The 12,530-nt window shown below is 47.7% G+C and overlaps 1 protein-coding gene across 1 annotated transcript in view; it reads left to right on the top strand.

Annotated features, from left to right (window-relative positions):
- Nucleotides 1-12,530, top strand: part of LOC141581106 (tubulin beta-8 chain-like) — a 537,263-nt gene that overhangs the window by 245,573 nt on the left and 279,160 nt on the right. The gene's annotated exons all lie outside the window — the stretch shown is intronic.

Here is a 12,530-nt window from a genome sequence, read left to right on the forward strand (position 1 = left end):
CAGGCAGGACTTATTTCAACCTAAGAGCTGGCCAGAGAAGTCAGGAAAAGGCAAAAGCAGGGGCACAGCGGAGGTGCCTTCCTGCTCGCCCCTGCCCGCCACTGACCCTCGTGCCAGGGCACATGCCAGCCACACGGTAACTCAGGGACAAAAGGCACATTCTTCTCAATTCCACACTTGCGGAAGGTGTCACACAGCACTGGGGCTCCCGGGGCCCTGCTGAGCTGAGGGTGGCCAGGGAAGCCGGAGTCAGCTACAGAGGGCAGGGGTCGGGGCAGCTCCCTGTTCCACGCGGCAGCTGCACAGCAAAAGCACAGGGTGTCTACCCCAGAGAATAACGAAGGCAGGGCATCTTTGGCCCAGCAGGGCAAGGACAAAAAAGGGTGGCTCTTCTGAATTCTGAGAGTCTGAGGAGGGACAGGGAGCCTCACACTCCTCTCTGCATGCCAGCTGCAAGGGTCCTAGGACACAGCACACATTCGATGCTGGCTGAGTCTGGAAAAATAAAGCAGTGAAGACAGCAGAGGTCTGCCTCACAGGGCAGAAAAGGCGGAGGGAATGCAGAACAGAACGGGCAGTGCAGGGGCCCAGAGCCGGGACGGTGCCTGGAGAGGCGAGCGCTGGGGCAGAGGGGGCTGCGCTGTAAGAGCCCGGCTTCTGCTGGGGCGCAGGGGCGGCTGGCGCCGCTGTGAGTGACGGCAGAGACCAGGGAGGAGGCTCCTGCAATTGCTGGCAGTGGACGGCTGGGGTCACAGGCCGCTGACAGCGAACACCAGCCCCTCCCCGCAGCTCTCAGCAGGCGGAGGCTCACACCGGTTGGCCTCCGTTTCCGACCTCCCTGCCCCAGTAACTCCAGCTAGATACTCAGACACCCCCATGACAACCGGCCCCGGGCTTGCCTCTGCCTGGAAAGCTCACCCTGGGGTCCCCGGAACAGGCACCTTCTCTTCCTTTGACCCCCGGGAGCCTTCCCGCCCTCACACTGCCCGCACAGCCCCGTCTGGAACCTGTGGTCTGCACTGTGACGGGCCGCAGCTTCCAGATGGAGATGCCCTCGGCCTGGCCACCACCCCTGGCACGCAGCAGCCACACCCAACCCCGCCCCGGCGGCACCTCCCGGCTGTGCGGCCTCCAGCAGGTGACTCCACGCGGCTGCCCCTCCGTCACAGGCCATTTACGGAACCGTTTCGGTTATCTGCATGCTGCTGAGCGCCTGGGTACCAGAAAGTGCCACACACATGTTTAAGTACCTGACAGCACAGCTGCTCAGGACATGGCACCCAGGGCTGACAGACACCCCACGGAGACCTCGTGCTGTCCCTTAGCCCCCCCAACAGGGGTCTACTTCGGAGTTCAGAGGGCTTGGCCAGAGAACCAGGAAACGCGCTGAGGAGGAGCGCCCCCCCCGCCCCCCCACGGTGACAGATCCGCGAGGCCATTGTCCCTTCAGCCACAGAGCAAACACTCGGCCTTCGTTTCTGGGACCCTGGCGGGAGGCCTCGGGGCGCTGCTTCCCCCATCTGGCCCAATAACCCACAGGACAGGTTTCGGACTCCCGAGGTCCCGAAGCCTGGGACTCAGCTTTTCTCTCCAAGTGACTCCCCCGCCCAAGGTGCAGGGGTTCGAATCCCACCGACGCACTGGGCCTATGCCTATCTATTTATTATATTACTTTTGAGACGGAGTTTCCTTCTCGTTGTCCATGCTGGAGTGCAATCTCAGCTCACTGCAACCTCTGCTTCCCAGGTTGAAGCAATTCTTCTGCCTCGGCCTCCCAAGTAGCTGAGATTGTAGGCACATGCCACCATGTTTGTCTAATTTTGTATTTTTAGTAGAGGTGTGGTTTCTGCATGTTGGTCAGGCTGGTCTTGAACTCCTGACCTCAAGTGATCCACCCGCCTCAGCCTCCCAAAGTGCTGGGATTACAGGCATGAGCCACCTCACCTGTCCACTATGCCTATCTCATTGTGTTTCTAAAAGGAGAGGGAAAAGAAATAATTGCATTTCCATCCTCACAGTAACTCCATAAAGGAGATAATATCATTTACCTTTTACAAATGTGAAACAAAACCTCCAGCTTTTTTTTTTTTTCTGAGACGGTGTCTCACTTTGAAGCCCAAGCTTGAGTGGCATGACCTTGGCTCACTGCAGTCTTGACCTCCAGGACTCAAGTGATCCTCCCACTTTAGCCTCCTGAGTAGCTGGGACTACAGGGGGACGCTGCCACACCTGGAAAAATTTTTGAAATTTTTTGTAGAGATGGGGTCTTGCTATGTTGCCCAGGCTGCTCTCAAACTCCTGGGCTCAAGCAATCCTCCCACATCGACCTCCCAAGGTGCTGGGATTACAGGCATGGTCGCTCCAACTTTTTTTTTTTTTCCCAAGGCCACATTAAGTTGTCAGCGGCTGAGTCAAAAGAGTCCTGGGGTCTGCTGACTCCTACTTCAGTGTTTCTTCAGCTAGACTACAGCCACTGTCATTCCTGGAAGTTGTCTGACAGTGGACTGAGATGGATTATTTGGGTGTGTAGCACAAACAGAGGAACATCTCTTAGGAGACTGAACCCTGAAGTTCTGATGGGGCCAGCATGTATTCTGGGGAAAGGTTCCATAGCTCCCATCCATGACCAGTGGATAGGAATTAGGTACCAGGCGTGGTGGCTCACGCCTGGAATCCCAGCACTTTGGGAGGCTGAGGTGGGTGGATCACTAGGTCAGTTCAAGACCAGCCTGGCCAATATGGTGAAACCCCATCTCTACTAAAAATACAAAAATTAGCTGGGCCTGGTGGTGGGTGCTTGTAATTCCAGCTACTCAGGAGGCTGAGGCAGCAGAATCATTCGAACCCAGGAGGTGGAGATTGCAGTGAGCCGAGATTGCGCCACTGCACTCCAGCCTGGGTGACAAAACAACACTCAGTCTAAAAAACGAAAATGCTGGGCATTGGCCAGGTGCAGTGTGATGGCACACATCTGCCTGCTGTGGCAGGCAGATCACTTGAGGTCAGGAGTTCCAGACCAGCCTGACCTACATGGTGAAAGCCCATCTCTACTAAAAATATGAAAATTAGCTGGGTGTGGTGGCAGATGCCTATAATTCCACCTACTCAGAGTGCTGAGGCAGGAGAATTGCATTAACCTGGGAGGCAGAGTTTGCAATGAGCTGAGATCATGCCACTGTACTCCAGCCTGGGCGACAGAGCAAGACTTCATCTCAAAAAAGAAAAAAAGTTGGGTGTGGTGGTGTGTGGTCTCAGCTACTTAGGAGGCTGCAGTGTGCAGATCACTTGAGCCCAGAAATTTGAGGCTTCAGGGATCTATGGTGGAGTCACTGCACTCCAGACTGGGTGACAAAATGAGGCCCCTATTTCTAAAAAACTAATTTAAAAAATTAACAAAATAAGAGAGACAATAGGATAGTATTCATCACCAATAAGAGATCAATCACATCACCCACTGAATATTGCTAACATGATCAAACTCTAATCTAATGGGGTGAGCATAAATCCAGCTGCAAATATGCCACAAATACAAAAGACAGAAAATGGGTTCACCTGCACCAGGGAAATCCAGACTTTGAGAAATGTTACAGGCTCAACAGTGTGGAGTCTTCCAAAATCCATAGAAAAGAAAAGGGATAGGCCAGGCAAGGAGGCTCACGCCTGTAATCCCAGCACTTTGGGAGGCCAAGGTGGGCAGATCACAAGGTCAGGAGTTTGAGACCAGCCAGACAACATGGAGAAACCCCATCTCTACCAAAAATACCAAAATTAGCCAGGTGTGGTAGCACATGCCTGTAATACCAGCTATTCAGGAGGCTGAAGCAAGAGAATCACTTGAACCTGGGAGTCGGAGGTTGCAGTGAACTGAGATTGTGCCATTGCACTCTGGCCTGGGTGACAGAGCAAGACTGTCTCAAAAAAAAAAAAAAAAAAAAAAAAAAAATGGAAAAGGAATAGAGGAGAAACTTGTAGATTTTGTCTTTTTTAAAATTTTAGTTTTTGGCCAAGCACGGTTGTTCACACCTGTGATCCCAATCTTTGCACTTTGAGAGACTGAGGTGGGCAGATCACCTGAGGTCAGGAGTTTGAGGACAGCCAGGCCAACATGGTGAAACCCCGGCTCTATTAAAAGTACAAAAATTAGCTGGGCATGGTCCCATGTGCCTGTAATCTCAGCTACTTGGGAGGATGAAACAGAAGAATGACTTGAACCCAGGAGGCGAAGGTTGCAGTGAAGTGAGATCACACCACTGTACTGCAGCCTGGGTAGAGTTAAAAAAAAAAAGAAGCCGGGTGCGGTGGCTCAAGCCTGTAATCCCAGCACTTTGGGAGGCTGAGGCGGGTGGATCACGAGGTCGAGAGATTGAGACCATCCTGGTCAACATGGTGAAACCCTGTCTCTACTAAAAACACAAAAAAATTAGCTGGGCATGGTGGCACATGCCTGTAATTCCAGCTACTCAGGAGGCTGAGGCAGGAGAATTGCTTGAACCCAGGAGGCGGAGGTTGCGGTGAGCCGAAATCGCACCATTGCACTCTAGCCTGGGTAACGAGTGAAACTCCATCTCAAAAAAAAAAAAAAAAAAAAAAAAAAGAAGAAAATTAGGTTTTGTAGAGACAGAAGTCTCCCTGTGTTGTCCAGGTTGGTTTCAAACCTCTGAACGTAAATGATCCTATCACTTCAGGATTACAGGTGTGAGGACTCACCCAGCCAACAAACTTGGGAGATTGAAAGAGGCTTAAAAGACATAACAAAGCTGGGGAACAGTTATGGGCTAGAGATGCATACTAGGACATCTACTCTAAAGAAACACAAAGACACCACGTGTGGTGGCTCACACCTGTAACACCAAACACTTTGGGAGGCCGAGAAGGGAGGATCGCTTGTGCCCAGGAGTTTGGGACCAGCCTGGCAACATAGTAAGACCCTGTGTCTACAGGGAAAAAAAAAAAAAAAAAAAAAAAAAAAAGCTTTTTTAAAATTAACCAGGAATGGTGGTGCATGCCTATAGTCCCGGCTACTCAGGAGGCTGAGGGGAGACGATCACTTGAGCCCAAGAGGTCAAGGCTGCAGTGAGCCATGATCACACCACTGCACTCCAGCCTGGGTGACTGAGCAAGAACCTGCCTCAAAAAAAAAGACGAACAGAAAGAAGCAATTACTGTGAATGTCAGGGTTGCGGAACACTTCTGAAGAGAAGGGAGGGGCTCACATTGTGCCCATCTCCAGCCCCTTCTCGAAGTACAGAGTCTAGTGGGGAAGACAGCAGCACAAGTGGAGATTCAGGCCACAACACCAGGAAGTTCCCTTCCACCTTCCCGCCTCCCTGCCCTTTCCTTTGGGGAACGGGAGCATGATTTTCTTTCTTATTTGCATTTCTAACTAGATAGAGCTTCTGATGGGAGAATTCATATACAGGATGTATAGCAACAACATCCACAGCCAGCTGGAATTGACGGCTTTTTTGATACCCCAGTCAGGCACATCCCGGATTCCTCTGCTAAGTACATCTGGATGTTGCAGCTGTCCAGGATTCTCAGCCACATGCTCGGTGCCCACTCCCAGATCCTGGAAATCCCCTGACATTGCCCCCAAAAGGAGAGACACTCACTCACAATTCTGCATACAAATTGTCTCTATGTGTATTTTTTTTCTTTTCTTATTTTTTTTTTTTTTGAGAAAGAGTCACTCTGTTGATCAGACTGTAGTCCAATGGTGTGATCTCAGCTCACTGCAACCTCCACCTCCCAGGCTCAAGCAGCTCTCCTGCCTCAGCCCCCAAGTAGCTGGAGTTACAGGCACCTGCAACCATGCCTGGCTAATTTTGTATTTTTAGTGGAAACGGTTTCACCATATTGGTCAGGCTGGTCTTGAACTCCTGGTCTCAAGTGATCTGCTATCCTAGGCCTCCTAAAACGTTGGAATTAAAGGCATGAGCCACCATGCCCGGCCATTTCTTTGTCACCCCCTTAGGCCAGCTTCTGCATGTTTGGGCTTGATGAGGCTGTGGCTGTCCAGCTGGCTGCCTGTCATCTTTAATCTCTGTGTCTCCTCGATTCTTCTCAGCTGCCCACAAATTCATTTTCTTTTCTTTCTTTTGTTTTTTTCTTGAGATGGAGTTTTGCTCTGTCACCCAGGCTGAAGTGCAATGGCATGATCTCAGCTCATTGCAACCTCTGCCTCCCATGTTGGAGCAATTTTCCTGCCTCAGCCTCCCAAGTAGCTGGGACTACAGACACGTGCCACCATGCCGGGCTGTTTTGTATTTTTAGTAAGATAGGGTTTCATCATGTTGGTCAGGCTGGTCTCAAACTCCTGACCTCAGGTGATCCACCCACCTCGACCTCCCAAAGTGCTGGGATTACAGGCATAAGCCACAGTGCCCGGCCTCAGTTTTTAAACTCAGCCTGAGTGAGCTTCTCTCGCTAGCAGCTGAGAGCTCTGACCCCTACGGCCTTCTCCCACCCAGCAGGAGGTGTTTGGATGTTTCTGGATCTAAAATCCAAGTGTCTAAGCCTACCAGTAGTTCCGAGTGCAGATGGTCACACAACTTTTTGACTTTACAATGGCACAAAAATGATCACATTCAGTAGAAACTCTGCTTCCAGTACCGATACAATATGTCTGTTTTTCACTGTTAGCATAGTATTCAATAAATTGCATGAGGGCCAGGCACAGTGGCTCATGCCCTTAATCCCAGTACTTCAGAAGCCTGAGGTGGGAGGATCGCTGGAACCCAGGAGTTTGAGACCAACCTGGGAACATAGTGACACCCCGTCTCTATAGAAAAGATAAAAATTAGCCACATGAAATTGTGTGCACCTGTAGTCCCATCTACTTGGGAGGCCGAGGCAGGAGGAATCATTTGAGCCCAGGAGATTGAGGCTGCAGTGAGCTATAACCATGCCACTGCACTCCAACCTGGGTAACAGAGCAGGACCTCATCTCTTAAAAATAAAAAATTTTGGCTTATGCCTGTAATCCCAGCACTTTGGGAGGCTGACGTTGCTGGATCACGACGAGGTTAGGAGTTCAAGACCAGCATGACCAACACAGTAAAACCCCATCTCTACAAAAAATACAAAAATTAGCTGGGTGTGGTGGCATGCACCTGTAATCTCAACTCCAGAGGCTGAGGCAGGAGAATTGCTTAGAACCTGGGAGGTGGAAGTAGCAGTGAGCCGAGATTGCACCATTGTACTCTAGCCTAGGAGACAGAGAAAGACTCGGTCTCATAATAAATAAATAAGTAAATAAAAATTTAAAAGTAGGTAAACTATTGCTTCACGAGGACAGCATTTCTGTTTGGGATGATGAGAAAGTATAGAAACAGATGGTAGTGATTGTTGCACAATATTGTGAAGCTACCAAATGCCACTGAATTGTACACTTAAAGGTGGTACATTTATCCAAGTTTATTATCTATTTCTACAAACATTCACGGAGGCTGGACCCCTGAAATGTCAAAGTCATGATCCAAGGTGGGGAAGGATGAGTGGGTTTTGTTCTCCTTTTAGTACTGCTCGGTTTGTTCTCAACCTGAAGTCAGCTGGGCTAACATCCAATGCTTGGTAGGGTAGGTGTATTACATGCATTTGCGGGCCGGGTAGGGTGGCTCACACATGTAATCCCTACACTTTGAGAGGCTGAGGTGGGCAGACTGCCTAAGCTCAGGAGCTCAAGACCAGCCTGGGCAACATGGTGAAACCCCGTCTCTACTAAAAATACAAAAATTAGCTTGGCGTGGTAGGGTGCTTGTAGTCCCAGCTACCCGGTAAGCTGAGGCAGGAGAATCACTTGAACCCGGGAGGCAGAGGTTGCAGGCAGTGAGCCAAGATTGAATCACTGCACTGCAGCCCGGGCAACAGAGCCAGACTCCACCTCCAAAAATAAAAATAAAAATAAATAGGACAGGTACAGTGGCTCATGCCTGTAATCCCAGCACTTTAGGAGACTGATATAGGCAGACTACCTGAGGTCAAAAGGTCACGACCAGCCTACCCAACATGGTGAAACCCAATCTCTACTAAAAATACAAAATTTACCCAGTGCTCATGCCTGTAATGCCAGCCACTCTGGAGGCTGAGGCAGGAGAATCACTGGAACCTGATAGGCAGAGGTTGCAGTGAGCCAAGACTGCACCACTACACTCCAGCCTGGATGACAGTGTGAGACTCTGTCTCAAAAATAAATGAAGGCCAGGCACGGTGGCTCAAGCCTGTAATCCCAGCACTTTGGACAGCCAAGGTGGGTGGATCACGAGGTCGAGAGATCGAGACCATCCTGGTCAACATGGTGAAAACCCGTCTATACTAAAAATACAAAAAATTAGCTGGGTATGGTGGCACATGCCTGTAATTTCATCTACTCAGGAGGCTGAGGCAGGAGAATTGCCTGAACCCAGGAGGCAGAGGTTGCGGTGAGCCAAGATCACGCCATTGCACTCCAGCCTGGGTAACAAGAGTGAAACTCCGTCTCAAAAAAACAAAAAAACAAAAAATAAATGAATGCATTTTCAACTTAGTATATTTTCACTTTTTTTTTTTTTTTTTCAGAGACAGGATCTCTCTGTGTTGCCCAGGCTCATCTTGAACTCCTGGGATCAAGCAATCTTTCCACATTGACCTCCCAAAGTCAGACGTGAGCTACTGGGATTACAGATGTGAGCTACTGCATTTGGCTGCTATTACTAATTTATAATAGATTTATGGGGACTTGACCCCGTCGTGAGTCAAGGAGCATCTGTAATCATGCTGAAAATGGGGATGGCTTGTGTGAGGATATGGGGGAGTGTCACAAAACACAAGGAGATCAGGGCCTGCAGGGGGACACCACAGCCTGCCTCTGGCTCAAACTCAGGGCTCCCTCCTCTTGTGTCTCCTGCTGCAGGACAGACCCCAGGCTCGCAGTTCTGCAAATCCACGCTGTCTGCACTGCAGGACTTCAAATCCACAGCTGGGGGTTGTGGATGATGTTGGAGCAGTAGGGCAGAAGGGACACATCAGGGGTTGCACCTGCATCCACAATGGCAGAGCAAGTTTTTTTTTTTTTTTTTTTTTTTGAGACGGAGTTTCGCTCTTGTTGCCCAGGCTGGAGTGCAGTGGCATGACCTCGGCTCGCCGCAACCTCAGCGTCCCATATTCAAGCGATTCTCCTGCATCACCCTCCTGAGTAGCCGGGATTACAGGCATGCATTAGCAAGCCTGGCTAATTTTGTATTTTTAGTAGAGATGGTTTCACCACGTTGGCCAGCTGGTCTCAAACTCCTGACCTCAAATGGTCCACCTGCCTCCGCCTCCCAAACTGCTGGAATTACAGGTGTGAGCCACCGCACCTGGCCCTAGTTTCTCCGCCCTGCCTGATGGCTCTGTACAGCCTCAGCTTCTCTTCCCCCAACCCCTAGGTGATAGTGAGCAACCCCCACTCCCTGAGGTTCTAGGCCACCTCCCATGAGAGCCGTTACAAGTTACATGGGAACACCAGATACAATCTGGTGAGCTATGTCCCCACCAAACCTCGCCGCATGTCCCCCGAGAGCTCCCTCTTTCTTCTTCCCTTACCAGCTTAAAGAGCTGAGGAATTTCCAGACAACACAGCCCCTATCCCTGCCCCGTGGTGGGAAGATGATCAGGCAGCCATCACCTACACACCTTACTTCATTAAGTGTCACACGGGTCAGGCGTGTGGGAGCCTGTAACCCCAGCACTTTGGGAGGCTGAGGCAGGTGGATCACAAGGTCAAGAGTTTGGGACCCCCCTGACCAACATGGAGAAACCCTGTCTCTACTAAAAATAAAAAAATCAGCAGGTTGTGGTGGCATGTGCCTATAATCCCAGCTACTCAATAAACTGAGGTAGGAGAATCACTTGAACCCCGGAGGGGAAGATTTAAGAGAAATCTTTCCCAGGTTTCTCTTAAAATGTCCCCATTGTCCGGGCTGGGCGCGGTGGCTCAGGCCTGTAATCCCAGTACTTTGGGAGACCGAGGCAGGTGGATCATGGGGTCAAGAGATCGAGACCATCCCAGTCAACATGGTGAAACCCCGTCTCTACTAAGAATACAAAAAATTAGCTGGGTGTGGTGGCGCGTGCCTGTAATCCCAGCTACTCAGGAGGCTGAGGCAGGAGAATTGCCTGAACCCAGGAGGCGGAGGTTGCGGTGAGCCGAGATCGCGCCATTGCACTCCAGCCTGGGTAACAAGAGCAAAACTCCGTCCCAAAAAAAAAAAAAAGTCCCCATTGTCCTTCTTATCAGCACGTAGCTAGCAATTTTCTGACATTTTAGCTGTAGAGTGAATGATGATTGGGGCATCCTAAGAGGAGTTCTAGGGTGTTTCTTTCTGCATAGGTACCTCTTCTTCCTCCTACGCACAACTGACAAGCGCCCATCCACTCCAGCATTAGAGATGCTACTAATTTATAAATTTTTGATGATCCCTCCAGGTGAGCCTTCCCATCATGTTCATGTCTAGCTATCTACCAACTCTAACAGAGCCCACTATCCTGTGTCTTTCCCAAATTAAGTGAAGGAACGATTCATTGGAAACCATAGGAAATAAAATGAATGTAGATGAAAACTTTGCAACTTATACAAATAGTCACTCAAAATCATCCTTACACTACAAATGCAAAACTATACAATTTCCAGAAGAAAACATAGAATAAAAGCTATCTGCTCTTGGGTTCAGTAATGAATTTTAACAAACAACACAAACTGTCAATACACACCAAAGAAAGAATTAGGTGAATTTTTTTAATATTAAAAGTGTATACTCTGGAAAAGATCTTGTTAAGGGAATAAAAACACAAGCCACATATTGAAGGAAACTATTTGCAAAATACAGATCTGAGAATTTGTATTCAATACACAAAAATATCTTAAAACCAAGTAAAGCAGCCCAATTAAAGATGCACACAAATCTGAACAGACACCTAACCAAAGGATTTAAGAGAAACCAGCCCCTTCAAAAGACTCCGCCACTGATATCAACCATCTGCCTGAAGCTGCCTTTCCTTTCTTGCCTGCTAAGAGACCACCCATGACAGAGAGGGTCTGGACAGTATACAGTGGATGCACAGAGCCACAGAGCAAGTTTTCATGTCCTCTGCTTCACCTTTTGATGTCAGAAGGCTGAAAACTTCACCCTTTGCCCTGTCATCATGGTAACACTGCCATTTTTTGTACAAGGGACCCATGAGGAAGTAAGAAACTCAACTGCGATTGCACTCATTTCTCCTTTCATAAATATTCATGACTCCTCCTAGAACTTATTAAATATTTGTATTTGACCATGCCACTTAGCATAAATTTCTGTTTCCTTTATCTCTCCCTTAAAGTGTTTGCTTCTGGCTTCTGGATGGAGTCTATGCTTCGCAGCCTATTAAAAGGACTACCCTGCAGGCTGCAACTCTTTACAGGAAGTAAATCTCTCACTGGGTGCAGGTGCTCATGCCTGTAATTGCAGCATTTTGGGAAGCCAAAGTGGGTGGATCATCTGAGTTCAGGAATTTGAGACCAGCCTAGCCAACATGGTGAAACCCTGTCTCTACTAAAAATACAAAAAATTAGCCAGGCTTGGTGATGGACATCTGTAATCCCAAATAATTGAGAGGCTGAGGAAAGAGAACTGCTTGAACCCAGGAGGTGGAGGTTGCAGTGAGCCAAGATCACACCATTGTACTCAAGCCTCGGCAACAAGAGTGAAACACCTTCTCAAAAAAATAAAAATAAATAAAAATGTAAAAAATGAAATCACTCCTTTCCAAATTTCTGAACCTCATCGTTCTTCAGTTGACAGTATTACAAAGTTCAAAAGACCTTCCATACTCTCCCATAGAAGTCCTAGAAATTGTCATTTTGTTAATTAGTTTTGATGCATGAGAACTTGTAATCAAATGAGTAGAAATATTGAAACTGTGGTTTACCAGTTACGTGTCTCTTAACCCAATCAAGCAGATCTCTAAAATTAACCATGAGAATACGTATGCCTGATTCATGGCCAAAATTTTAGGATGAAACCTATGAGATCTCTATTTGTGTTTTTTGCCTATTAACGTATGTTATGTATATGTGATATTTTCTTAACTCCAGATAGCAATGCAAAATTCATTTATACAATCCTCTAAAAATGCTCTATTCTAACTTACTTGGAAAAAAAATAAGCATTTATACATAAATATTCCCCAAACTCCTAGAAATGTAGAAACTGATATAAAAGTTTTTCAAGTTAACACAATTTACATAAAACATAGTTAAATAAGACCAATTTAATATTTTTGGTGTAATAAAACAACTATGCCTTCAGAGCTATCACTATTAAATATAAAACAAACATAAATTTCTATTCTTCTTGAGTTCTACTCAAATAAGCTAATATTATACTTATTAGATACTTAAAATCTTAAAGCTTATAAATTGATTCTAATTGTTATCCTTATTTTAAAAAACATTATTTCAATAATAATTTTTTACAGCAAATCTGCCTAATAATAGTTTCCAAAGTACTTTTGGTAATTTTTAACCTTAAAGT

Source organism: Saimiri boliviensis, chromosome 14 (assembly GCF_048565385.1).
Source record: "Saimiri boliviensis isolate mSaiBol1 chromosome 14, mSaiBol1.pri, whole genome shotgun sequence".
NCBI classification, from domain to species: domain Eukaryota; kingdom Metazoa; phylum Chordata; class Mammalia; order Primates; family Cebidae; genus Saimiri; species Saimiri boliviensis.